The following is a 27,826-nucleotide window of genomic DNA, read 5'->3' as shown; positions in this document are numbered from 1 at the left end:
GCAAAAGCAGCTCCAAGGAAGGGACTGTGGAGCTGTCTGAGGTCAAGGAGGGAGTGCTGGAGCTGCTTTCAGGTGACACAAAGCAGCTCAGGCATTGTCCCCATCCTTAAATCTGGAAATACATCCCTAAATAAGCTCTGAACGTGTTTTTTACTGCTTGAAGGAAGCCAGAGATATTATTGCTGTAGTAACAGTCTTAATTTGAGATCTTAAGTACAAAGAGAAGATTAAGATTGCAAAGTTAAAAATTAAGTGAGGTGCAGCAGATGCTTAGGAAAACGGACACATGTGGCACCTTACACAGATGTGTGAAATCTGGCAGCAAACATTTGGATGCCATAAATATGAAAGCGTGGAAAAAAATTTGTAGGAGGAAAAAAGCATAGAACACTGGCTCAAGGACTGAAATATAACAATCTGCATCTAAAGATCATGCAGGCTCTGGAATTATACTGATAAGAAAAACTAAGATGATGGATTACTTATAAAACGCTACGCAATTCTATGAACTATTAAATCAATTTTAAAAATACAGTTGTGTTCTTTTGATGAAGATTTTGAGAGTTCACTTAAGTTCAGTCATATTGGAATTTTTGAAACGTTCAAAATGTTTCAAAATAATACTACTATGTATTTATTATTATATATGTAATAATACCACTATGTATTATTTTTCATCATTATAGGCTTTTAAATATTTGTTTAGCACACCTCCTGCAGCAGTCTCTATTCTCTCCTTTTAATACTGTAAAATTATTTAACTTACTGTAACAATACATATTTAGCAATTATCTTTTTTACACAGCTCTGAATTCTGAAATTAGAATCTCTTTTAAAACCTCACCATTTAATAACCACGAAAACCAGTGTATTTGAGAGATTTCAGTTATTTCACTGTGCATAGTGACATTTTGCATGCTGGCAAATACTAAAGGCTAGTATGCAGGATTGACCCAGCCAGATTAATTCATGGTAAAATTCTAACTTAAATAAAAATATGTATATTCTTACAAAAGTATGACATCAACACTGCTTTCCCCTGGTGAGAAAACAGGTACTGTTGGATCTTAATATTTGAGGGAGGTCTCTGTTAACCTAAACTGACAGAAATTCAATCTAGAGTCATAATTTGAATTATGTCAATAGAGAATTTGGCCTGCTGGCAACTGTGATTTCATTTCCAGCAATGCTTGTATTTCCAGCTTCAAATTGAAGAGGACTTTGAACAGTTGGGACAAAAATCCCCAAGTATAGACATTTTTCCTCATTTAAAAAGATAAAGCTATAGATGCTTAACAAAAGCAGTAAAACAGGTTCATAATCAGGATTTTGTTCTTTGTATCCACTCAGTCCAATGGAGATATTTATCCTAAAGCCTGTGGATATTTGAGCAGGTCTATATTCCACTTGGTTCAATGGCCAGGTAATTACTTTGTTTACATGAAAGAAAATTATGCACACAAAAATCAAAGCTTGTTTTTCCATGTGTATGTATTTTTTTTCCAATATTTCTTAGAATGGAAAGTTATTAGTAAAACCAGACTATCTCCTGGCAACAAGGTAATAGCAATTTGGGGAAAAGAGAAGACAGAGTAATTATTTCCTCTGAAGAGAAGTTCACTAAATAGATGGGAGTGCAGTAATTGAGATGAAATTGAGCATGTACAAATGACACTGAATAGCAGGAAAAGTTCACAAAGCTCTTCTGAGGAGGGTTCTTTCTCTGCCTGTCTGCAGCAACAGCTCCAGAGGCATTGCTTGGGCTGGTTTCCACCTCAAGCATTGAGATTCTTTCTGAGAGCCAAAAGTCTTTGCCTTTCAAGGTTTGCCATGACAGTTAAAATGAAAATTATCAATCAGCTGTGGCTGCATTATTGCATCTGTAAATGACCCACCTTTGAAATACTGGTATGTGATACTTATAATCACCTTAGATCTTCTAGAATCAAAGTCTTATACAGATTTCTCTGCTATCCAGGGACTTCTATATTTGTGTAATGTAATGGAAGAGGGAAATCTATGAAATATATACTTTTCATAGACTTCTTCCTAAAATCATAAATCTTAATCTGCAAGTTTAGATTAATAAGCAAGAGGTTTGACTTGCATTGAGTCAATGAAAACCAAGCCCTGTAATTATCTGCTGAGTGTTGGAAATCCCCATGCAGACAAGCATAACTTTAGCTATACAAACAAGCACAGAGCCCAAGCCCAAAAAGTCTTAAAATAATTCCACGGGTTTCTCATTTCTTTAATGCAATCATACAGAGCTGAAATGATGTACATTTAGATTAAGGCAGAGTGATAGGACAGAATATAGAGTAATATTTTAAATTACATGGATAAATTAAAGCTTTGAAAGTAAGGTCTTGTTCCTCTTAAGAATATTCATCCTTTAATTTTTTTTATACCAGTCACCCCATCATTGTCCTTCTTAATCAAATACAGAAATTAAATCAGTGGCACTGATGAGGAAAGCCTCAGCAGAAATGTACTTAAGCCTATTACATACTACTTTCTGATTAGAGACCCAACATCACTTCACAGACTGAGATACATGATTATATTTTCAATTTGGTATGACTGATATATTTTATTTTCATTTCTCTTCCATGAAATTCTTATCTAAAAATTAGAATGCAAACCAGAATTGAGCTGCACTCCCAGGACTGCAGTTTTACAGGAAACTATATGGGTACAGCATTAAATTTGCATGTTTGTTTGTTTCCTATTTATATATTTAAGTTTGTTGTTTTGTTTTTTTTTTTTCTCAGAAAGTTCTAAATGGATATCAAGAGTTCATGGAGAGAGAAAAAAAGATGCAGATTATTCAGTGTAAAATAGCTTTTGGGAACAAAAGACCTTTGGAAATTAGAGGGTCCACTGACTTGTTGCACACATAAATAGAAGCCTCATTTGTAAATACAAAATAACATAGTACAGTGATTTATCCCACACTGCATTTGACATATTTTTGTAGTTCTATTTGCATCTTATTTTTGAACATTCAAAGAGATGGTCCCAATGAAGGTAAGAAGAACAATGCTTCTATATTTGAAACACTTACATTTAACTTTTCCAGAAATTGTCAATCGTACAAGAGACTCTGTTGTTGTGAAAATACTTGTATAGAATATTTGTAAGATACTCTTCTACATTTAGGAAAAAAATATGCAGAATATATGCAGAAATAAATACAGTTCTAGGATGAATTATGGCTTATAAATCTACAGTATTATTTTTCTTTATTAATCAGTTATTCTAACAAAGCAGTTTTCCTCAGTGTATCATTGAACAGCTTCATCTTAATATGGATGTTGCAAAAGAAATACTTTATGAAAAATTAAGTGTAAAGTGTTAATTAGTTAATAGGTTAATTAAACCTTTTAGTTGATTAGCCATTAGTTAATTTTCACTAAGTTTTGCCACAAGATTGACCTGCAGCATTTCACACCAAATGACAACATATCTTATAGGGGAAAACGTAAATACTTGGGTCACTAAATAGGTAAAACTGCATGGTTTGAACTGCTAAATTTACCTTCTAATTCCTTAGCTGGAAGGAAAATATCCTGGGCAAAAAAGCTGGACAAAATGGATGTTCTACATGGAAAAAATCTGTCCTGATACAGGAAGAAAATCAAGCCTACTGCTTTTATGTTGTGTAAAACTTAGAGAATCACAGCACTCAAACTTGCATGGTCACCTTGTTACCTCGACTAAAATAAAGAAGGAACAACACCTTGGAGGAGTGGAAGCTTCACTCTGCTAAATTCCTTCCATAATGCAAAGAGCCATCCCTGAGAGAACCTGCCCAGGCGTGTGGCACAGATTTATCCCTCTCAGAGGATGGGAATTTCAGCTGCCAGGGAACAGGCTCCAGGAGCAGCCATCTGCTGGTGCATTTGGCCCTCACTTGTTCTTTTCCTGCTTTTCAGTCCAGGTCTTGCCTGGTGAGGAGTACTTCTGCCCTGCCTTCCCCTGGAAGGCCTGGCACAGGGCACAGAGAAGGAACAGCAGCAATGCACTCAGCTGCTGCCTGGATGGCATTTTGTGGGCCATGCTTTTGGGCAAACAGCATGAAGGCAGTCCATGAGTGTAAAATTCAAGTGATCTCTTTGTAGGAAGACCAGGAACTGACTCCAGCTACCACCTCAGTTATGTATTGACAGACTGACTTCAGTGCTCCCTAGCAACACTCCCTTCCCACAATTTCCACACCTTTCCACGGCTTGGATGCACAGAACCATAACTGGCACTTCCTCACCTCTTTCTTTGCCCAAGATTTTCCCTTCAAAGCCAAATTCAGTGGGTTCTTATGTACAGGACAGCTGGTCCAAGGCTGTAGCCACACTGAGCCAAATCTGCCTTTTCCACATCTCCTTCCAAGCAGACAAATGACAGCAGCAGTAAATCCACTGGCATCGCTGTCCACCTGGCTACAATTGTGGTGGAAAAGACAAAATGCATTGCCCAGTTGCAAGGGTCACTATCTGTGCCTGTGCATCAGATATTTCCCAGGGACACAGAACACAGGCCAGTACCAGCATTGCCTTCTTCCTCCCAGGTCAGAATTCCTGCATAAAACAGTATATAAGAATAACTATTCAACTGATGTTAAACTCATAAATTGTAAAAATAGACCCTTGTGAGTCTGCTCCTCTAAGTGCTTCAAATACAGCTCACCTGGATCAAATGATTTCAAATGGCTTTTTCATAAAATCCTGGGTGCATCCTTGTGAAGAGACAATAATGGGACAGGAAGGAATTACCTGCAGTCCGGCTGTGATGAAATTAGGCTTTGGCTGTGACCCTGCAAAGCACATTGTGTGCCATTAAACCTTATATCTCAACCCCATACTATGGCACCATTCAAAGGCCAAAACCTTTGCAATTCTAAGAATTAAACTGTATAGATAAAAATGGAAGGGATCTACTTGCTGCCTTCCCAATAACACTAAATAATAAAACAAAAACCTCATTTAAAAGATATGAAGAGAGGAAATTGTCCAACACATTAAGCACTAAATTGGGCTTGAAATGTTTTGAATGGTGAAGCAAGTGCTACATGCAGTCCTGATTGTTACATTCCTTTTCATCAAAAGAGCTGACCCCCAGAGGTCACAACCAAGGAAATCTATGGATTCCAAAGTGAGTAGGCTGAAGGACTACACCTGGAGCCACAGAAAGCTGCAAGGTGACCCTGCAGCACTCAGCCACTTTTATAAAGGTCTGCACATGGAAACGAGCCAAAAGCACTTTTTGCACCTGCCTTGCAGGCAAACATCTTGGCTGGAAGATGAAACTCCCAAGAAAAGAGCTGAAACTCCTGGGTGTCAGGTTGGAAGTGTAAAATGAGTGACACACAGTTGTGAGGCACTGAAACTCTTTGTGGGGGATTGCAAGGACAGAGAGAGATGCTCACATGCACATTCCCACTCTCACCTCAGATGCTCTGCAGGTGGGAGTGACCCAAAGGGCCTCCTGAGGGAACACAGAGTGCTTCCCATGCCATGCTGAGCAGCCCCTGCTCCTTAAACACCTGCAGGGTTTTGAAAGCTTAGGGTCATCTCACACCAGCCCTCAGAGCCTTTGGTCTAGGCTGAAGGCAGCTGTAACCAGGGAGGGTGCACTACCCCCTCTCCCAGTTCTTGCTCTGGAAAGCAGGTGGGAATACACAAATAAGCTCACCTGTGTACTCTGTAGAACATGCATTTTGAATTATTGCTATGCAGATAATTATTCTCCTCAAGTGCTAGGAGAGGACGAGTCAGAGCCTGTGGAGCAGAAGAACGTGAGCCAGAGGAAGCCGGGGCTGCACCCAAGCACAAACAGGGAGCAGAATGAACAGGTCTACAGAAGAAATGCAACAGCTGCCCTGTGCATGACATTCCCTGGGCTGTGTACAGCAGAAGAATCACAGCATCTTGCTGCCTTTGTCCCTGCTCCCCTCTAGGCCTGAGGTAAAGGGAGGGAAAGTAAGGATGATTTTCAAGGAGAGGAGGACACAAAACAGCTCCCAAATCCTCAGTGAGATGGGGACACATGGAGCGGTGGAAATGAGACCAGAAGGCACAGCACACATGCTGTTTGCAGATCCACACCTTCCAGCATTCCCAATGGCAACTGAGATACTGAAGACAAGAATTCACTTCTCATCTCCTTCATGGCTTTGCCTTTGTAAAATATAAACATTCTTCTCATCAAGCCAGAGATGATACTTTTCAGACAAAAAATTACCAGACTGCTATAGTTTAGAAATGCAACTCACCCCTCTAATATCATATCAGAAATTAAGGTTTTATGATGTCTTTGCAGAACAACACTGCATTATTGGTTTGAATAATGAAAATGTGGACTACATTCCTTTTGCTCATTGCAGCTGTCTGACACATGCAATACAGATGCTGTCAATATAATGATTAACTGGAATGACTAAAAGATAGCCAAGAATGTTTGCTGGTACATGGATGGTATTTGTTGCATTTCTAATACTCCCTGAAAGAAACCTCATAAATGACAGAGTCTTGTGATAACAATCAAAGAAAAAAAAAACCTGCTATATTAATATGGGTATAATTTGGAAAACATTGTTTTTTCATGGTTCAGTGAAAATATCATTTTGTACATCCTGCATGTTAAATCCTTTTCAAAGTGCTTACCTACTTTCTGCTTGGGGCATTAGAATACACAGCTTGTTAAAAACAAACAAGCCAACATAGCCCAGGGTGATAAACTTTAAAAAGCAGGGAACACACCACTACTAGAGCTGCATCCAGATTTTGTGAGAGAATTTACTTCACTGAAGTTTGTGTCAGGGCATGGAAATAAGCTATAAGGTATAAGTCTTAATATGTGACATACAAAAATCCTCTGACCTCTGGGAAGGCAAGATTTTGATTGCATTTGAGTTCATCTGATCTGTTGCAGAAAAAAAAAAAACAAAAAAAAACCAAAAACCACAAACCTCAAAACAACTCACCCCAAATTATTTTTGGCTATAGGAGAGATCAACAGCAAAACAAGATTATAGTTACTTCAGGTGCATCTGAGCCAATTTTAAGTCTGTTCTGGAAAACGTTTGAAAAAAATGCTATAAAAATAGTTTTATAGTAGGGTGGTCACTACTAAGAAGATCACGATAAACCTGTGATTCAGTTTTTGATGTTCTGCAGTGTAAGATCACACAGTAAAGAAAGCAGAGACTACTTTGCAGAGAGCAGTAGGAACCAGGAGGCAGGGAGCTGGCTCTGTCCTGGAGTGCCTGAAATGAAAGTAAAAGGAGCCCTACACACGGGGGGTGGGAACTCTTTTATGCCACAAGAAACTGATGAAATTAAGTGATTCAAATGAGAAAAATATCCCATAAAACAAGATAGGCCTGGAAGCATGACTCAGAAAAGCCTTTTCTCAGCTTCCTCAAGCCTCTGAACTGATCCCCTGGGTTACAGCACGCCCCAATTAAACTGGAAAATTCAGTCCAGAACATGCAACTATTTACTGTCTACCCTAAAACTGTAGCACTGAGTTTCTTGGTTCTTTTAATCTGTTTATTTCTCATTAGAGTATTGTATTTTTCATTTTTAGAATTCAGGCAGAGCAGGATTATCTGGGCAGTGCCTGGCAAGGGGCAGCAGTGTGGAGGGGAGCCAGGGAGTTCTGTAGGTTCTGCAGAAACAGAAGGGCAGTAAGAAATGCCCTCAGGATTAGGGCAGACACAAAGCCAGAAAATGGTGATATTTTTGCTGAAGTTTTAATAGTTTTCATTCTAAAGGAGCACATGAGACTTAAAAAAAAAACAAACAAAACAATCTGAAAACTCACTTTTCTTCAAGAAAAAATCTATTAATGAATTAACCACCAGCTAAAACAGAGACTGACTCTGTGACCTACACTGTTAAATATGCCAGTGGCACACTCTGATGCTGGCATTTCTTAACTTGATTCTTGACTTAAATGCCCTTTTAACGTGCTCATTAGTGAAATTTTCTAATTAAAAAATGCAGCGGCTAAAAAGACGCCCTCTCCTCCACAAGTCACATGGAACCAACCTGAACACCTCCACGGTTCATTAGCTGAACTGGCAATTTCAGATCCCAGATCAGTTCTCCACCACTGCTGCTAATTGAAAAACTTGTAACAGAAGTAGGCTGCTATCTTTTCTATACACCTGTCACAAAGGCAGAGCATAATTTATTCTATGGAAATAAAGTTTTTCCTGCCTAGAAAACCTCAGGAATCCAGAGGCTAGCCATTTTTAAGGATGAAGGAAAGTGCTGTCAATAAGATTATCTGCTCCCTTCCAGACACCTTCTACCTACTCCTTTTTTCACCCCTCAGCCATCTGCCATGGTCCCCTGCACATGTAGTGCATCATTTGCCTTTATACCCTCTTCTAGCTCACTTTTCTTGTGCCATGTTCTCACCCCACTTCATTTAAATCCCTCTCTCCCTCTTCAGCAAGGATCCCACAGACGCCAATACCATTCCCACGTGGCAGTTATTGCATGTTATCCTGCAAGTGTTACCTGCATTTAAATGCATTACCCTCCCCACATCTGCTTCACACATTATTTCTAAATTGTGCTGCTGTGCAGTTTTTTCCATTGGTTTGTTTTCGTTTGTTTAGGGTTTTACTTTGCATTCATCTTCAGCTTGCACCATGGCAATCTTTCACTGCTTGTGGACAGATACCAAGTTTTCTTTTTCATAGCTCCACTATCCAATCCATATCACTCTTGCAACTCTTTTGAACATCACTCTGGGGCTGAGTTAAAGCTAATTTTCTTCACATTGACTGGTATTGGGCTGTTTTTCCTCCTCATGCAAATTTATTTTAACTGACAATTTAAATCAAATCAGTTTTCCTCAGGTCTGTTTTGTCTGTGACAGTAATTTGTCAGTGATGTCCCTGCACTTATCTTCACCCATAGACTTTTCTATTTGATTTTTTCAGTATGAGTTGGGTGAGGAGCAGGAATGTGGCTGAGGGGCCTCCCACAGCCAGCCAAGGTCAAACCACTGCAATACCTTCAAAACCTGCAGAAATTCAGCCTCAGTGAGGACTGGAATTCCAGCAAGAGCAGCCAGATCCTTTTGCTTCCTCACAAGCCTTGTGAGCCAAAGGATCAACACTGAATACCCAACAGAGACTGCACTGATTACCCAGAGACTGGGAAAGTAACATTCAAATTAATTACCATTCATTCCAAAAAAGGATACTGTGGGATTCAGTTTTATATAATGTAATATAATTATATATATATATATATTAAAAAGACAATATTATATCATATATTTAAATTACAATATATATTTAATATTATATATATAATATTTTAATATTATATATTAAAAATATTATATATATTTCTTATTTTATTTACAAAAGGGTCATTTTAAAAAGCAAGTATTTCTTGTGATTTAAAATTTAAAGCATTATGGATACATTTTCAATTTAAGATGAAGTTTCTTTGCCCCTGGAGCTATGGAAAAAATTCATCCCCATATCCTAGAATTTGGGGCCATTTTATCAGTGCCACTGTTGGCTCAAGGTCTCTTTCTGCAGAAATGCAGAAACGCCATTTGAAAATGGATCTTGGTTTCCCTACCCCTGTCCACAGGCTTGCTGTGTGGCCTAAGAACCATGTCAAGAACACAAAACCTGCTTATTACCACTAATAACCATCTTACTGAGCTGTCTGATAAATCTGAATGTCAACATTCTTTGTACCTCTGCCCAAAATAAAGCACTTATCAGATATATGGAATGGTGAGATCTCAAAAACCTCTTCAAAGACCTACAGATCACATTATTTCCAATCCCATGGGTAAGGGTGGAAATCCCAACAGAGGATTTTTATTACCTACAATGTTGGTGCCTTAAGAGCTAAAATTTATGTAAGAGCAGCCTGAAGCTTGTTGGCAGCAGTTGTTTTCTGTGCCAAACTGTGCAATTCAGAAACGTGCTCCTTTCCTGCGAGTGCAGGGATACTCCTGAAATCCTGCCCTCATCCACAGCCTAAACAGAGACAGGGCTTCAGGAGTGATACAACTGCACACTCAAGAAACAAAGACATAATAAAGCCATTTTTTGATTGCAACCTGAAGAAAAAATAATTATCACTTAAATAATACTTCACAACAAAGAGAATTTGTCCAGGCTGAAGAAGACTGGGACACAAGGTTTTTTGCTGTCTGAAGGAGATTAAGCTAACTCCTCTCAGCACATTTACTGCCTGGCAGTGCACTAAGTTGGAAGAGTCACCGACCCTCCTCTCAGTGAAATGATGACATCTGGCTGAAAAGAACTGAAGATGTGTGAAAAAAAAGAGAAGTCTGGGAATGCCAAAACTCTTTCCCTGGTTTGTATTCGAGGGTGAAGCATATCAAACCTACTCTCTCCTCCTGCTGTGGCCATCTCACACACACTCAGCACACTCTGAAACCATTCCAGACCTTGTCAAGGGTCTCTGCAGAGTCCCATGGAGCTTCAGATTCTTGATTGGGCTTAAGGAGGATTTAGGTGTTGACCAGATCAGACCAGAGTAACAGCCATAAAATATGTAAATGAAGCCATTTTGAAAACTCTCACATCAAAAAGAGCTGCTAATGAACTTAGACTGACTCAAGAGTTAATTGACAACTTACTGGAGGCTTAAGGAGCCAAAGCTCCAATTCTGAATTTTTTTCTGAAATTTTGCCACATTGCACTGGATCCTAAGCTAAATCCATGTGTGCCACACAGAGAAACCTGGAGGCAGAGCTGCTTATTCCCTGATGGCCACAAAACTCCACCCAGCATTAAAGCCACCCACAGTGGTGAGTGCTCAACTCCCAGTGTCCCCTCCAAGTCCTCTTTCTTCTAGTGAGACATGCTCAGAAAGCTCTTGCAATAATTCCTGAATTCATCCTCACCCTGCTGCAGGGGAAGACAAGCCCTCAGTGGAAGTGGTATTCTCTTTAGGCAGCTGCTTTCTGGTTTTTAGTGACATCCTCCAGGGAATTATAAGACATATTCCAAACACAAGACCAGAACGAGGTTTACATTGGAGCCCAAGTAACTCTTCTTTAGATTAAAGTGAGTCTTGGAAGGTTTATTTGATCCACAATAGGTTTATTGATCTACAAAAGGCTGTTCTTCAAAGCCCATTGGAAAAAAGGAGGAAGGACTTTCTGAAAAATGGGAAGTGCTGTGGCCTCGGCTCTGTTTTTGCTCCAGTCCTTGCACATATTTTAACTTAAAACAAGATATGTGGTTTCAAATTAAAAGGAAAAGAGAATCAATCATACAGGACCCTCTGCTATCATTTCACCTCAAAGCTTTTCAAAATACATCCTGCTTTGCTCATCAGAAATGTGACTTTGTCCTTGGACATGAACATTCATCTAACAGTACAGCTAAACAGAAAGATATTGTCTTCGTATTATTCAACCCATTTTTGCTTAAATTAAAATTATTAACTTGAAAAATATATGTTTTTCCACTGAAAATACCCCAGAGGCCTCATGAATTAAGCTAACGTTGAGTGCCACAGTCAGTAAAGTGTTTAAAAACAACCATACTCTTCACCACAGTCATCACAAAATTCAAATCACCTGAAAAAGGAAGATAAACTTTGCTTTTAACCTATCTTCCCACACTTCATTTAGCTGCATTCTGAAAATTAATTCTATTCCCTGATGCGATTTTCCCTTGCCCATCCAACATTTCAAATCTACATAACTTAATCTATACACTAATGGACTCCTAATTTTCTGGGGTAGTCAACCACATAAGACACTAACACAGATCATTAAAAGAAGTGGAAAATCTAAACAAAGACATAACAATTAATTCTGTGCAAGCAATAGCTCCACCACAAACCTATGAAAAAATATTTATGGCATTGTTTTTCCAGGCAGGGTGTAATTTCAATAGCTAATTCTTCCCATCAGTTTATTTTATGACTGTCACATCTTCAATGTTTGAGAAGAAACAGTCGCTAAATCTGCCCAAATTTCCAAATTTGTTGTTGTTGTTGCTGTCTTTCCGTTAACCAGAAGTTAAGCATATTATTCAATCTGTCATTTGGCCTTGCTTAATTTCTGCTTAGCCCCTCTGAAGTTAGTTCCCAGTGGTGTTTTCTTTGTCCTCAGAGACAGAATTTCAGTATGTTGTACTCTGCTGGTAAGGCCTTGGAATAGGGAAACTTCATCTATGTGCAGGATCAAAATTTACAGGATAAGTGAATTATTGCATTACACCAGTTCAGCCACTCTTGGTTAAAGTGACCCACCAGAAAGCTAAGAGTGACTTTAAACTTCTATTATTGGTTTCTCTGTTAACAGGAAGCTGAAATTTATCAGCAGCCAATTAACTCAGAATTATCTGTCTCTTCCCAGCCACCCTCATGCAGTTGCACATGGAACAGCAAAGGAGATTTCTCTGTGAGATCACCTGTACAACATGAATGGCATCAGTAAAACCATTTTTATGGGTGGCCATGAAGGAACCATAATATGGGAATAAAATTGCTTATCTAAGGCTCAAATGAAGGCTTAAAGCCACTGTTGAATCAGAGAGCAGAGAATGAGCCACAGAAGCAGCAATAACTATAAAATGTAATTTTACTTGGAACAGAAAATGTGTATTTGATTAATTGTAATGCTCTAAAATATGCAGTACAAAAATGTCAGGAGTTTTCCATTTACGAGCTAAAATCCCAGGATGAAAAGCACTTCCTCTTTGATTTTTTTTAATTTCTTTTTTTTTTTTTTTTTTTTTACACAAAAGTCTTGATTTGTTATCTCTGTCTCCTCTCTAACATTCATATTGGGTGAAAAATACTGCATTATCTACTCCTGGTAAGCAAGGTTCTTTCTTTCTGACAAACTATTCAAGATAACTAATGAAATGTTATTCCTGGCAATTGAATGAACTATTTTATTTTTTATTGCATTTCTTTGAGGCTGTCATGGTCTAGAAGGCACCATTAAGGCACACATAAACTTAGCACCAATGAATCTGAATTGTTTTGTTTTCATTTCACCAAGCTCAGTGTATATCCTACATATTTACAGAGGTAAATAACATTCTTCATGAAGCACAGCATCAGTTCCATCAATACAGAACTTCCAATACAAGCAGATTGCTCCAGTGAATTTTAGTTTTTTAAGATAAAGTGTGTTTCCTCAAAGAAATTTCCAAATACTGCTTTTTTTTCTTTTCCCTGAGGGCAAATTTTCTTCAATCATTCAAACAAATATATGTGTGGTATCTTCTAATTATTTTGTTCAGCATTCCTATTTCTTACCTACATTTTAATAAATTTTTTCCATCATTACCTATATTGTCAGAACACACAAAATTAAAAGCCTGAATGAATGAGCCTTGTAGCTTAGCAACAGTTTTATTCAAAACCTACTTTTTTGGTGCTAAATGGGTGTAGGATGGCAAAGTGTAAGAGTAAAGCTGATGCCACTGGTAATTGCCTTCAAATGTGATTGTTTTTTTCAGCATGTGGCTCCTAGACTCTACAGTTTTCCAGAAAAAATAAAATTGTCCTTATAAAGCACATAATTTTGAGTTACAAACTAGTGCCCAGGTCTTATGTCTATATCAGGTCACAGATCTGGTCTTTACAGGGTGTTCTTTCAGGGTTTTACAAAAAATATGATTTCCAAACAGCACTGGGGAAAAGGAGGAATGTATTGAAATGTAAAACAAAAGTGTAAAGTGTCTTTTGTTCCCTTCAGAGTCCCTTCACTCATCTCCTTTGTTAAGGTCCTTCCAGTGCCTGTTAATTAATTGCTGTGATTGAGGTCAAGTTCGAAGATGATACAGGGTTAATTTTGGATTCTCTGGAGAGCAGACTAAGAAACTCATTACTGCTCCTGACACTGGAATGTCAAGTTGGGCAGACCTATAATATCCCAGGCTCTCAAGGATATTGACCTTTCTGTAAAGAGCTGCCTTGGCCTGGGTCGTGGAAGTCTGTGCTTACAGTACTTCTTAAATTTCTTTGCTTCTGTTGCCAGATATAAATTACAAGTGAGAGCTCAGTTTTTCTAATTAGTCTGGTGTTCTCCGGGGGGCTGGTGAATATAATGCAGCAACACATGTAGCTACCACTCAATGTGCTTTTAGGAGAAAGCCAATTAAAAAGAAAACAAAAAGAAAAATTTGCTCTGTGCTGACTCCCTGCTCACTACTTCCATATTATTCAGTGAGTCTGATTGTTGGCCAGCAAGAGTCTCACTGATTCTAAGGTAAGTTTATACTTGGTAATTTTATAATGAGGGAAGTTCACAATTAATTTATATTTATTATTAACTTTTCTAGCAAATCTGAAATATTTACAAACTCCACCACTTACAAAGTGACAAGCAGTGAGGGCAACCACTTCTGACATCTTTTGTACCAAGAGTCAAGATGCAATTTGCAAAAATGGGATGTATGCAGTTAAATCTATCAGGTCTTTTCGGCACTGGCTTTGGTTTGGGTTAAAAGTGCTGCAGAAATTCCAGGGCCTTGTCTCTCTTTTCTGAAAACTTCTGTGGCCATACAGGAAGATATATAAAGCTCATAAAAAGCCAATCATAAAAGAAAATCAATGGTGACAATGGAAGCTGCAGTTTATACTCTGTTCATGTCAAACTCTTCAACACAGAGCATTTGAAACTCAAGTCCTTTGTGGCTTATGTAAAAAAAAATGTCTCTTTGTATATGAATTTTCAGTGAGCAATCAAGCCACTAGTCCCTAATACTGTAGGTGACTTTCTAATTAACATGAATTTTGTCAGAATTCAAGGTTATAAAGGCAACCCCACTGTGTTTTTATAGAAAGTCATCTGAAACAGCCAAACTTAAATCCCATTAAATTCCTGTAGGTATGCTCAGCAAAATACCAAAAACAGGTGCCCAAAGAAGTTTAAAATAAATAAAATATTGTCTTAAACTGGTTTCAAACATATGTCTTTGTATTTAAATCAATATACTTTATATTTCTATGTCTTAATGAAGGGATTCAATTTGAACTCAGAAAGAGCCAATGGACCTCAGAGTAGAGGTTTAGGTGTATTTACAATGTATTGATGGAAAAAATATAATCTACTGATAATAAAAGAAGTAAACTGAAATGGAGTTTGATTCTGACAGTCATATTCACACCAACAACATATACACAGGATAATGAGGCTTCTCTTTTTAAGAATTAATGCTTGGATAATCAGAAACAGAGAAATTATTTATGACTAATATAGTTACGGTTATCCACTCAAAGTTTTATTATTTCCGTTGCTGATACAGTAGCTATAGTTTAAACAGCAAGAGGCGTTTGCCACTGGAAAATCAAAACATGGAAAGGAGATCCAATATTTATAAACCAAAATGATTTAATGTTCCTGTGCTCCAACATGTGCTATCCACCTCCCCAGCAAGCGCATCTGAAGCGAGCTGTCAATCTGAGATGCAATAAAACAAGGCAAAGCTATTCTCTAGCTTCATCTCAGCTAAATTTACAGACAAACTGCCACATCGAGGCATCATCACTCCTCAGCCTGTCCATTTATTAATGCCACACAGGGGACAGGGCCTTCACTGTTGTGGGCGTGACAAAGAGCTCCATAGCTTCACTCCTATTGTGTGGCAGGCAGGCAGTATTTCTTTCAGAAATAATCCACCAGGACACTGCTCCCCTACTCCCAGTGCTGCTTTTCTTCTCTGCCCACTCCAGACCCACTCTGCTGGCTGGTTTTGCATTTGTGATGTGGTTTAAGAGAGCTGGGTGAGCTTTGAAGTCAGTTCTTTGCTCGCCACATGCTGTTCAGTTCTTCAGGCAGTTTGGGAGTGTGCTGATAGCATCAAACCTGCTCTGGCTCCAGAGTCCTACCTGGGGGATGTCTGATCCAGGCAACCAGACAAAACTTGCTCTGAAGTAAGCTCTGAATTGCACAAGGAGGAGTTTTAGAGGTCTTGGCGCAAACCACCTTAACCTACTGACTTTTCCCTACAGCATGAACTAATTCTTAATGCAGATATTATGGCATTGAATTCTTAACAGAAAAGTAATCATAAAGTTCACTTTTTCTTGATAATCTCATCAGAGTTACAAGGATACATCTTTTATTACATAAGTACAGGAGAAGTTTCATTCACTTTTACTGTTCTGCAACATGAAAGAGTATGGAGACAAGGTATTGTTAATGCATTTTTAGGACCTCATTATACCACCTCTATCCCCAAAAGCTATCTTTGTCCGTGTGAGTAACAGGGAGGTCACACACAGGATTTGGCTGAATGAGGATCAGTTACAGGAGCTAAACGACTTGAGTGCACCACAGCTAGCATCCAGGAATGTTATCTTTTTATTTAATTACTTTTTAAAATGCTAATTAGCTCCAGGATGCAAAATAATCAGAGAACTGCAAAATTCTCATGCAAGCGGTTTTGCAGTCAGAAGAACCAATTTGGATCCCATTGGTTTCCGTTTCAAAAGTAATTGTTCTGCAGCTTTATTGCAAATTGCTGCTTTGCAACAACAAAGCTGAGCATTTGCACTTCTTTTCAAGCGCAGTTGTGAAAACAGAACCGGGGAGAGACCCTTCACAGCTGCTCAGCTCCTTTTGCTCACCATTTTGAAGGGCAGCATGAGGAGCTCTACTCATAAACAGGCAGAGCAAGGAAGGGTTTTTCTGTTCCCTCTTTGCTGACCCCTACTCTTCCTGACAACAAAATGTTGCATTCCATGCATGTATTTGTATATTGAATTCAAACTTACACACAAAACTGCCTCTTACAGATTCAGATGTAGGATACCACCTGAAAAAAATCCCAAGGAACATGAAATAAAGCATGGGTTTGACCTTTTTTTTATTTTTAGCATCAATATCATAATCTCACATAGGAACACAGGCCCCTTTTTTTTTTATTTTACATTGGAAATATCAGGAAGCTGACTGCAGACTGATTGCAGCATTCATTCCCAGTCAGTAGCTGTGACAGCTTCCCTGGTGCTGATAGCTGCAGAGAGTGAGCTGTTGCTGCCAACAAAAGGATTCATTTAGCTCTCAACCTGCTCTCTGACACAGAGGTGCAAACCAGAGGCACTCCCCTGCCATGGATCCCATAGGATGGACATCTCTGCCTGGGAATAACTACTGCCCTAAAGAACTTTGAAATGTGGAGTGGGAGGGATCTGAAACCAAATTTGAAATGTGGAGTGGGAGTGGGACCAGGCACTACAATAAAAAAGAGTCTTAAAGATATGCTTTTGTAGCACATCTTATGTAAATTATTTGATATTTTTTGTGAACTATTTTGTAAATTGGCTTAAATATATTATGATTGGAAAAATGTATTTACACTGTGCTTTTTTTTTTTTTTTAGAGAAGACAAAATTAGGCCAAAGAAATCAGTTCAAATAGAAAAGTCCATATCTGAACCCAGAAAGCCTGCAAAGCCATTTTGATGTGTCATTCATTTGCTACAAACTCCAACATTATTATGGTCCAACATAATGAAGGTCTAAGTGGGAGGTGAGGCACTGGGAACTGCAGTAAAACCAGCAGAGTTTCAAGGATAAAGAGAGCAAGGATATCTGCTGGCCCCAGGACAATAAGGACAATCCTGCCATACATACTTGACATATTCTTCTTGCCCAAGGTTGTCCAGAGGGGCTGTGGAGTCTCCTTCCTTGGAGATGCTCCCAAAAACCATCTGGAAGCAGTCCTAGGCAACCAGCTCCAGCTGACACTTCTGGAAAAGGCTGGTTGGGCCCAAAGACCTCTAGAGGTGCCTCCCTTCCTTCTTCTGTGGAATACATAGAAGGCAAAGGCCATTATTTAAATGTATGCAAATATGCAGATTACAAAGTGTTACTTGGTTACAAATGATATCCATCGTCTTTATCATTCCCAGTCCTCTTAGTAGACTGCACTTAACTTGGTAGAATTTTTAAAGAGAAGCCCAAGATGACAAAACACCTCAGGCAACAAGAACTAACATCCTGTGTTCAGAATTAAAAATGCATGGCGGGTGAGATTAAAAGTAGGTGTAAAACAAAAAAATAGAATTTTATCACACTTGGTGTCAACTGCCCAACTGTAATAATTTGGGTAATCATTCTATTATCTATAACAATGTAAGATAATAGTCACCCAGCTATGATTTTAGTTTGCTGTTAGTTCTGAAGTACAAGTTAAACTAAAAAAATGTGAAAAATAATGAACCTCAGCTGCACTGAAAAATACGGGTGATTTTAAGCATTATTTTCTGTCAGTGCAACACAATCTCTCATTCTGATTTTTCGATCCTGCAGGAAAACTCATTGTACTGATTTCAGAGTGCTGCAGAATCGCTGCCCTTTGGTAATTTTTTTATACTTAGCTACTGATACAGCTTTCCAAAAGGAAAGACCTTATAATTCATATAATTATAACTGTGATAAAAGAAAAAGCATTTTCCTGAATTGGGATATTTGGGGAGATGTACAGAATGTGATCATTGATCAGCAATATTTCTAATGAATCTCTATTCTTTTGAGTCATTTCACTATGTTGCTTTTATAAGTTTGTAAGTCCAAAAAAAGCCTCTTTGATGTTAAACTAGAGGCTAGAAAAGGATTTTTTTAATGCTGCTCTATAAAATGGTGCAAGTGCTGGACATTTCCCTTTGGAATTGCTAAGTTTTGGTTCCTTTCTCCCTATTACATTCCTTTTAAGGTTGTCCTGGCTTGTAAGATAAGCATGTATTCTATTGCCATCTGTTGGAGGTTGGGCAATTTTCTTATCTCTTCCAAGAACAATGTCTCCCTCGGGGAGATATCTTCTGTTAATGGGCCATTGAATGACTCACTGCATGACCGGTAAAGTTCCATCATCCCATTGTGAGATGCTCTGCCCAGAGGGAGGAGCCAAGCACCCCCACCCGCATAAAACCAGCATTTTTGGGACACCAGGGCAGCCCTTGGCTCAATTCCCAGAGAAACAGCTTCTTCCCTGCTGGATCCCCAGAGGAAGACCAGGCCCAACTACTCCATCACCAGACCTTCAGAGAAAACTCCACCTTTCTCCAGATCCCCACTCCAGCAGCATTTCATCTTCCACTGCAGGAGGAGCAGCCACCATTTAACTGGACTATTACCAACACCCTGACTCCTCAGGGTGCCAGGGTTCTGACTTTATCAGTAGTTTTTTTGTACTAATTACATTTTTTTAATTTAGTTTTTTTTTTTCCTAGTAAAGAACTGTTATTCCCATTCCTATATCTTTGCCTGAGAGCCTTTTAATTTTAAAATTGTGATAATTCGGAGGGAGGGGGTTTACCTTTTCCATTCCACAGGAGGCTCTTGCCTTCCTTCACAGACTCCTGTCTTTACAAACCCAGACAAAGGTACAAAGGGTTTTCTGATGGATGGCAAAAACGATTAGAGGCACGCCAAGGCTTCCCCCTTAAGAAATGAGCAGGCTAAGATTGAGATGTTTATAGATGAGACAAACAAGAGAGGACACTCCAGAACTTTACACAGTAATGAATGTTGTAAAAAAGACAAATGGAGTGGAGGCGCTCCTATTTGTCACGTCTCATAATAGAGGAAGAATGGTTACTTCAATGGCACTGAAATGCCACATAGAAAGGATTCTTTTCCTCCATAAACAACAGGTAGGAGTCAGGAGATTAAATTGTATTCCATCAAATTCTTCGAAGTGTCAGATTTGAAGTTGAAAGTCAAAAACATGAGCCTTCTGAAGTAACACCTCAGAAAAATTAAACACTCTTTGGAGGAATTGAAAACTTGTCATGAATTTCCGTTTTCATTTAGCAAGGGGGAAAAAAAAGGAAAATTTTAAGACTGAGCTTGTTTCTGAACAAAATTTTAAATGTTTCACTCAGAAAAAGCTGAATCATTTTCATGAAAGAACTTATTTAGACTTTTCCGCTAAATAAAATCTAAATTGTTAGATCTTCATATATAAAATTTGAGGCAACTGAGTTCTAGGTGAAATATTTGCCAACCATTTTTACTCTGGGATAGGAAAAACTATTTCCACTGCATATTTTTACAATCAAAAGAAAAAAATGTACATGGAAGTGATATAGCTTTTTGTATTAGTTAAAAAACAGCGGCTCTAGGTCAGAAAACAACATGGCTTCTTAAATCTTTTGTAGCTGTGTCTGGTAATCAGACTAATTAGAACACTGAACTAAAACTGTTGCCTGTTATTTTAGTTTATGCACTCCTGAATTCACAGCTCCTATGTGTTGTGCTCATGTTATTTTCTTCCCCAGAGAATTAGAATTCATTTTCTAGGATGGAAAAAGGTGCAAGACACAGCACAAGCTGCTATCTGGTGAGAAAGAAGGTAAAAATATGTACAGGGTTATTAAAATTCAAGCTATGTAACTCATTCACTAAACCTATTTTTCCATGCGTATATCAAGTTTACTATTAAAATAAGTAAGTAACCTAAAAGATAGAAAATGCAACATAAGCTGTGGCAGAATGCAGATTCACAGCTTTTGATTGCATAAAATTTTTTGCTGCGAAAAATTCAGAACAAAACAAAATAAATAATAATACACACATGCACATCTATTTCTTATTTAGTGGAAAAAACGAACTTATTTAAAACTGTCCAAGCAAAATGCTTTGTTATTTCAGCCTGAATAATTTACCAGCATTTCACTGAAGATTATTTTAAGTGGTCAATATAAACCAGTATTGTTTTATTTCATGTAACAGGGAAACCATTCACTTGGCTGGTAAAACACAAGCAATTTTTTACCAGCTGTTTCGGCTGACAACCAAGCACAGAAACAAGCACTATGCACCCAAGACTATAATTCTGCACAACAAATTTTTGATGCTCTCTAGCCCCTGTTTAATGGTGTCATTAACAGCATGTTATGGCTTTAGCTAAGTGTGCCTCCACTTTGTTTTGACTACTCTGTCATTATTAATTCATTTAGAATCTGCTGTAGTAATGCTGATCATAATGAATTCATTTTATATTAATGTGCATGTCATCCCCATTATCATGGGGTTTTCCACAATAATTTTGCCTGAATGAGAATGAAACCCATTGCAAAAACAATTTGTTTGTTGTGACAATGTATTAGGAAGGAGTAACCTGCCTCCAGTTTTCACAGCACCAAGTGACATGGGATGAGCGTCCCTTCTCAGATTCCTTCACAGGCATTTTTTCCTAATCACATTTGAGTTGCCACAGTAATCTACAGAATTGTGGGCTGCTCATGATTGCTGGTACACAGAGTGTGGTCTTGCCTACAAGGTTTTCTTGTTTCCTAATGTTGCATCGCTGGCATCATCTAAAAAAAAAGTATTCTGAAAACTTCCTGAGACATTTGCATGAATTATGAAGCTGTAACAATTTAAATTTTATTGAGTAGAAAGATCCAGATAAGAACTTCTCTCATGAAAATGCTTCAGCTTCTGCTGAGTGAAGCATTTAAAATTTTGCCCAGAAACCAGCTTAGTCTTAAAATGTTCCTCTTTTTTTTTCCCTTGCTAAATGGAAATACAAGACAAGTTTTCAATTCCACTGAAGAATATTTGATTCTTCTGAGCTGTTATTTCAGAAGGTTCTCTTCACACCTTGCAAACCCATGCTGCTATCACCAAGCATAGGGCACTCACCCATCACACAGAAATCCAGAAATATTTTGGTTAGGAGGGATAAATTCAGCATAAATTCTCAGGCAACTCAAGGAAAGTCCAAAGATTATAAATAAAAGTAAAAGTCAAAATACTTTAACTCTTCCATCAGACAAGTTGCATTCATCCTGGTTTTGGGCTGTTTCTAGACCTCTGGTATAAGAATCCTTCAGCTGAGAAGGATTTGCTGTAAATTGCCCTGTTTCCCAGTTCATGCCAAGAGCAGCCCTGCAGTGAGTTGCAGTGATGAGTAACAACACAGCTGTTTGTCATTCTCTGATTTATTAAAAACAATATCGATATTGATCTAGTACCAATATCCAACTGTGATGGACAAAACCTCTCTAACAGTTTAAAGTTAGAAAGTGTGTGTTTATTGTGTGCAGGATAGCTCCCAAATACACACCGCAGCTTCCAGGTGATTACAGAGTCCTTTTATCCATACAAGTATTGAATACCCAAAATACAAATACATATTCATCATTTTGGTACATCCCATTCCTTGCTTCCTATGCTAATCATTTCAAAAGCCATTCAGCATGCAGAGTTTGTTCCTTGAAATGGGTTGGTGTCCCTTTCATGGGGAGGGTTTCCAAAGTGAGGAAGTAAATGAAGTCTTCCTTGTTCTGACCTTTCCACCTTTTCAATGCAAATATGACAAATGAACTCTTGGTAGAACTCCCATTCCTTGTCTTCAATTGGTTTCAGAACAGAGGAGCCCCACAATTGTCTTATGTTCCTAAAAGCTATTTGTCATTTTCTGTATTCTTCATTATAAACCCAGCTAACTAAACATTGTGCTGATGAGCAATCAGCAATAAAAACTAATTATTAGTTAACTACTAACTCTTAACTTCATTGAGGCCTACTCATTTATCTTAATTAACTCTAGTAAGGCTTATCTCTAACTAAAATCTTAGCTCCTCTAAAATCTCTAAATTCCTTAAAATTTAGGTTTCATGATAATTGAAGTATTTCCTCCCAGCTCTCACCTTTTGCATAGCCCAGAGATGCCCTCCACACCCAAAAGGCAGCTCCTGCTCCCCCTGCAAGGCTGAGGTGCCCCAGCCTTGGGCTGTCAGTAGGTTTCAGAAAAAGCAGAGATTATAAATCTACAGTCAGGCTTTGGCAATCTCCTGAATTCTTAATGTTTCAAAAATAATAACCTGTGCAAATGAAATCATTTACTCTTCCAAAATAAAGTTTCCTTCCATTTCAGAAAAAAAAAAAAAAACCAAAAAAACAAGCAAAATGCAAACAAACAATAAACTGAGTGTTCCAGCACAAACTCTGGGTATTTCAGAACACCAAAAAAACTTTCCAGCTTCTGGTGGCCCCCACTGCATGCTTCTCTAGACCCTAAAACTCCACAGACAATTGCAAAAAGTTTCACAGTAGAGTTTGCTGCAACTGCTCAAAAGTTAAGCATAATTAAGTTAGACCACTGTATCAAGGGTAATCAGTACCTGGATAATTTTCTGGTTGTTTTTTCAACACTACGAGTGGATTGTGTTCGTAAAGTATAAGTTAAAGTTTTGCCACAAGTAACTAAGTCCAATAGAGAGGATGATTGCTCAATTTAAAGAGTGAATTTATTTGACTTACATTATGCAGAAGGTCAGGCCAAATCTTCCAAGAGGTTTCTTTTTCTCTACAAAAATCAATAATTCTATTGGCCTCTGAGGCAAACAATAAATGTGTCTGAGAAAGGCAAACACCTCTTTAACTTTTGAATTATTTATTTTAAAAATCTTCTCTCTTCATGTAGATGCTTTTGTGAAGCTTTTAATGTGCAATTTTTGAAGATACATATTAAAAAGGGGTAAAGAAACAAGAAACAGGGAAAAATGTGATTTTGAGATCTTTCACAAGAAAATCACAACAACAGCAATAAGAACAACAACAACAACAACAACAACAACAACAATAATAATAATAATAATAATAATAATAATAATAATAATAATAGTAATAATGATAATAAACCCTGTGAAAGTGTTTGCATATTTCTTTTCAAGGAGGTAAGAAATTGTTAGTACCCTAATCAACTGTCAGATTTTCATTCAACCCTCAGAGTTTATATCATAAAATGCTGCAATACCAGTACTGAAATCTGTGTTGACTTAATACCTGGAAGCAGTGGTCAAAATAAGAGATACTGGATTAAGTAACAAAATCAACAGAGGCTACTCCTACTGCACGTTTAAGGTACTTTATATAGGATACCCAATGTCTTCCTTTTTTCCCTAACAGAAAGTATTGTAGAATTTCCTTCAGCGCTGCAGAACTTGCAATTCAATTTAAACCCAGCAGGCACAGGGTCATAACTTCTGCTTATTGTGCTGCAGCTGATTTCTGCTGCATAAATGCACGTCATACAACCTGCAGCACACCCAATTATCATTCAAAAGTCAGAACAAGACTGTTCAGTCACCAAATGCATTCAGAAACAGTCCAGTTCACCAAGCTGATACACTGGACTTTACTTTTGCTGTTAAAATTTCTTCATTGCCTTCTCTTGTTCTCCTGTCTTATCACTACATGTACCAAGCCTCCAAGGAAAATGCAGCACAGTCTGATAAATTCTAAAACTGAAAATATTAAAAATATTATTTTCTCAGCTAGATTGTATTTCCCAAGTCTTCCATGGCAAAGAGGGAACACAGCCCCCAGGAACTCTTTCTGGGTTGATAATAGAGATGAGCACACTGCATGTCTAGTATTCCACCAACCTTTCAACAGTGATAAGTAAGACAATTTTTTTTCTATGAGTTCCAACATGAAGGTCCTGAAGGAAGCTTGTCATGGGCAGTGCTCAGAAATTCCAGCAGAATCCCAGGTTTATCCCAGCCTGACCTCACTCCTGTATCAAGACCTAAAATTCCAAACTTCTGGCCCTTTTCAAATGCCCCAGGGCATTCTCAAGAGAGAATCGGTGGAATTGGTCTAAAATGTTGGAATCTCATTAATTTGCTACTGAGTTCAAGACTCATTAAGAATTGCAATTACATCTCAGCAGATTTACATTTACAAATCTAGTGTGGGTTTGTTGTGTTTGTTTGGAAAACACACATCATAATGCAATATATGGGGAGTTGAACTTACCCCAGTCCAAGACCTGCATTTTGTTTTCCTCAACAGCCTTATTCTCCTGTCTGTGGTCAGCCTTCCCTTAATTCCATGGCTTCCATGGTGATTTATGATGCCTGCTAATGAGATCAAGAAAATAAATACTGGGGAGGTTTATTACAGATGGTATCTGAGCTCAACCTCAGAATCCTCTGTTGTTTACAGGATCCTTTTCTAGTATTATTCAGTTGTTTTGAGCGTAAGTTTAAATTAATGCTCTTAAATTAACTTCCTTTTTTCATTCATTTTAACAAAAGGAAAAAAAAAAGTGAGGAAAAACAAAACAAGAACTACATTCCACTAAAACCTACAGGTCTGAAGTTCTTGGTTGGACTTCACCCATCATCAACAAGCTGCTAACAGTGGATTTCTTCCTTCTTTTTGGATTTTAAACAATCTAATTAATTGTCTGCCTTGCAAAGGCTGACTTTTTTTATCTATGGATTGTCAGAGATCTGATTTTTCACATTTCAGATCTAGTAAATATTAAAGGCTAATTTTTAAATCTCACTTTGTAAATGTATGTCATGGATATTAATGAAAAACAAGCTGACAGAATAAGTGGTTCATTTTCATTTTACAGAGAGGCTGCTTTGGAAAATAAGGTAAGAGTCTTCTAAATCAAGTCTCAATTATTTGTTCTATCACACATTCTTATGTTCTTTTCAAGGGTATTGTAAAATTGGATTCCTTACCAATTTTGGATATTCCATACTAGCACACCATATTTGATGATGGTATCTTATGGTTCAAAATATCAGCTTGTATTTTTTAAATTAAAAAAGAAAACAGACAAAACAAAGCCAAAGTAAAACAAACAATGAAACAAAACCCCCAAAACTAAATAAACAAATAAAAAAGTTATTTGAACTGTTGAAAAAATACCCCAAAACCACGTGAAACTATATAAGCATTGTGTAGCTGGAGCTGCAGAAAGCCTCTGCTGCCAGCTTAAGACAGCTGGAGTGAAATGTATTATCTACTAGAATGTCATATATATTATATAACTTATCATTTTGGAACTTTTTTGGTTGCTATGCATCACAGCCAGATTACAGCAAAAGCATGGACCCCTGTTGAAGTTTTTTATTTTTTATTTTACATGGGTTTTTTAATTTTCATTTTGTGACTTAGATGGCACTGTGGTGACTGGAATCAGAGCATAGCTTTAAGGGTTTTTTTCCAGTAAAGGCAATAGTGTCTTTTACTTTCAGTACTAGAAAAAAGAGCATTTGGGTGTGATTGTGTGCCTCAGAGATGATTATAAACACCATGTACAGCCCAAGAACATGTACAATGAATTTCTGTTTCAATCTAGCCCTGGGAGTTCATCTGAATCCCCCTGTCTCTAAGCCTTAGGACCTGGGATGAGTGGGTCTGGTAGTACAATATATCTCCTCAAAATGTTCAGTAAGTAGCTTCTTTTAGGATTTAAAGTTCATGCAGTCTTCTGAGTGGACTGTGAATGAGAATTAGATCTTTTTTTTCCTATTTCAATCTCTTCCTATAATGGAAAGTTTGTGCTAAAGCTGTTATTCAGTGACAAAGAAAAAGGAGTCACATGCAAAGTGAAACATTCTGTAATTTGTTCCCTGCAAAAAAAAAAAAAAAAATTGTTACTATAATCTAATGCAGACCATAAATGATTGCTTCATTCATTCAGATTGTGCTCCAGTTTGATTTTCCTTGGGTTTAAGAACATAGTTAACAGGAAAGTAAATTGAAGGGACTATCTTTTATATGTTGCTGACTGAAAGGTTCTAATATGATGATGTGAATCCAGCTACAAATAAAATTGGGTTCAAGTGACTGACTAGGTCAAATAGCACACCTACTTTATTTTCTATTTATGCTATAATAATTGAATGGGCTGAAAAAACCTGAAATTAAAACTGCAAAATAAAATAAAAACACACCATGTTAATCATCAAAGCCTTACAGTAATCCTCAGGGCTGATTAGCTTTCAGTCACTTTCTGTATCATTTGACTCCTTTTAATAAGCTTAAACCAGGCTTTTTTACTTCTCATCATCATTATAAAGGTCCTATTGACTATTCACCTCTCTCACACTGCAATTCAACAGTGACTTCAAATGAGTTGTGGACTCAGCTTTAGATAAATCTCATCAACCACATATGAGCCACGTACAAGCAGTGAATTATTGCAAACTACACCAGTGGTCGTATTATTGTCACTTGTTGGGACAGCTGTAATCTCTTAGCCCTGTGAAATCACTACTTGTCTAGCTCATGACTGAACATTCATTCTAATGAATGAGGACAGTTATTTTAAATACGCAAAACCCAAAAACTACTATTTCCTCTCCCTTAACATCATCATACCAAAATCAGCATTGCTTATTTCTGACCGACTCAAACAGAACACCTTGGATACCAGTGACTGGGACTGAAAATCATCTAGGGTCTGTGCCTCCTGGTCCATGTGATGAAGGTAACTCTGTTGGACATGACTTTTCACAGCTCACTAGGTGGCATTTCTACAAATGTCCCTCTAAATCATCATGGGATGGTCACTTCACCAAATTGACATTATTGCCCTTTTTGTTGTGTAATCCTTTGGATGCATCACACACCCTTTTCCTTTACTCTTTTCCTAATCCTACCCAGCCAGGGTTGCAGAAAGTGAGATGTGACTCCCAAATTAAAAGAATTAAGATTCCTTCAATATATCTTCCAGATGATGCTGTACCACAGCCTGAGTGAGGGCAAACCCTGAAGGCATCTTGTTCCTGACATGGCAAACACGGGACTCTTCAGAAACTGAGTGGGAAAAGAAGGTGCACATCACCAACTGAGGTCTGTTTAAATTCACAGAAAATCTGGGGGTTTTTTAATAAGCCATTAGCTTCAGACTCCTGAGGAAACGCCAATCCACTGCCTCAGTGGAATTGCTGTGTGCTCTTTGTATCCTATAAAGCCAACAGACCTTGGGTGATTTTCAGCTGGGAAAACCCCTTCAGTGCCAACACCTTTACAGGAAGAAATGCAGTACATTACCAAACTGAGCTGGAAAAAGCATC

The sequence above is a fragment of the Lonchura striata genome, chromosome 1 (genome assembly GCF_050655825.1).
Source record: "Lonchura striata isolate lonStrDom1 chromosome 1, ASM5065582v1, whole genome shotgun sequence".
Lineage (NCBI taxonomy): Eukaryota > Metazoa > Chordata > Aves > Passeriformes > Estrildidae > Lonchura > Lonchura striata.
This window is presented reverse-complemented; position numbering follows the sequence as displayed.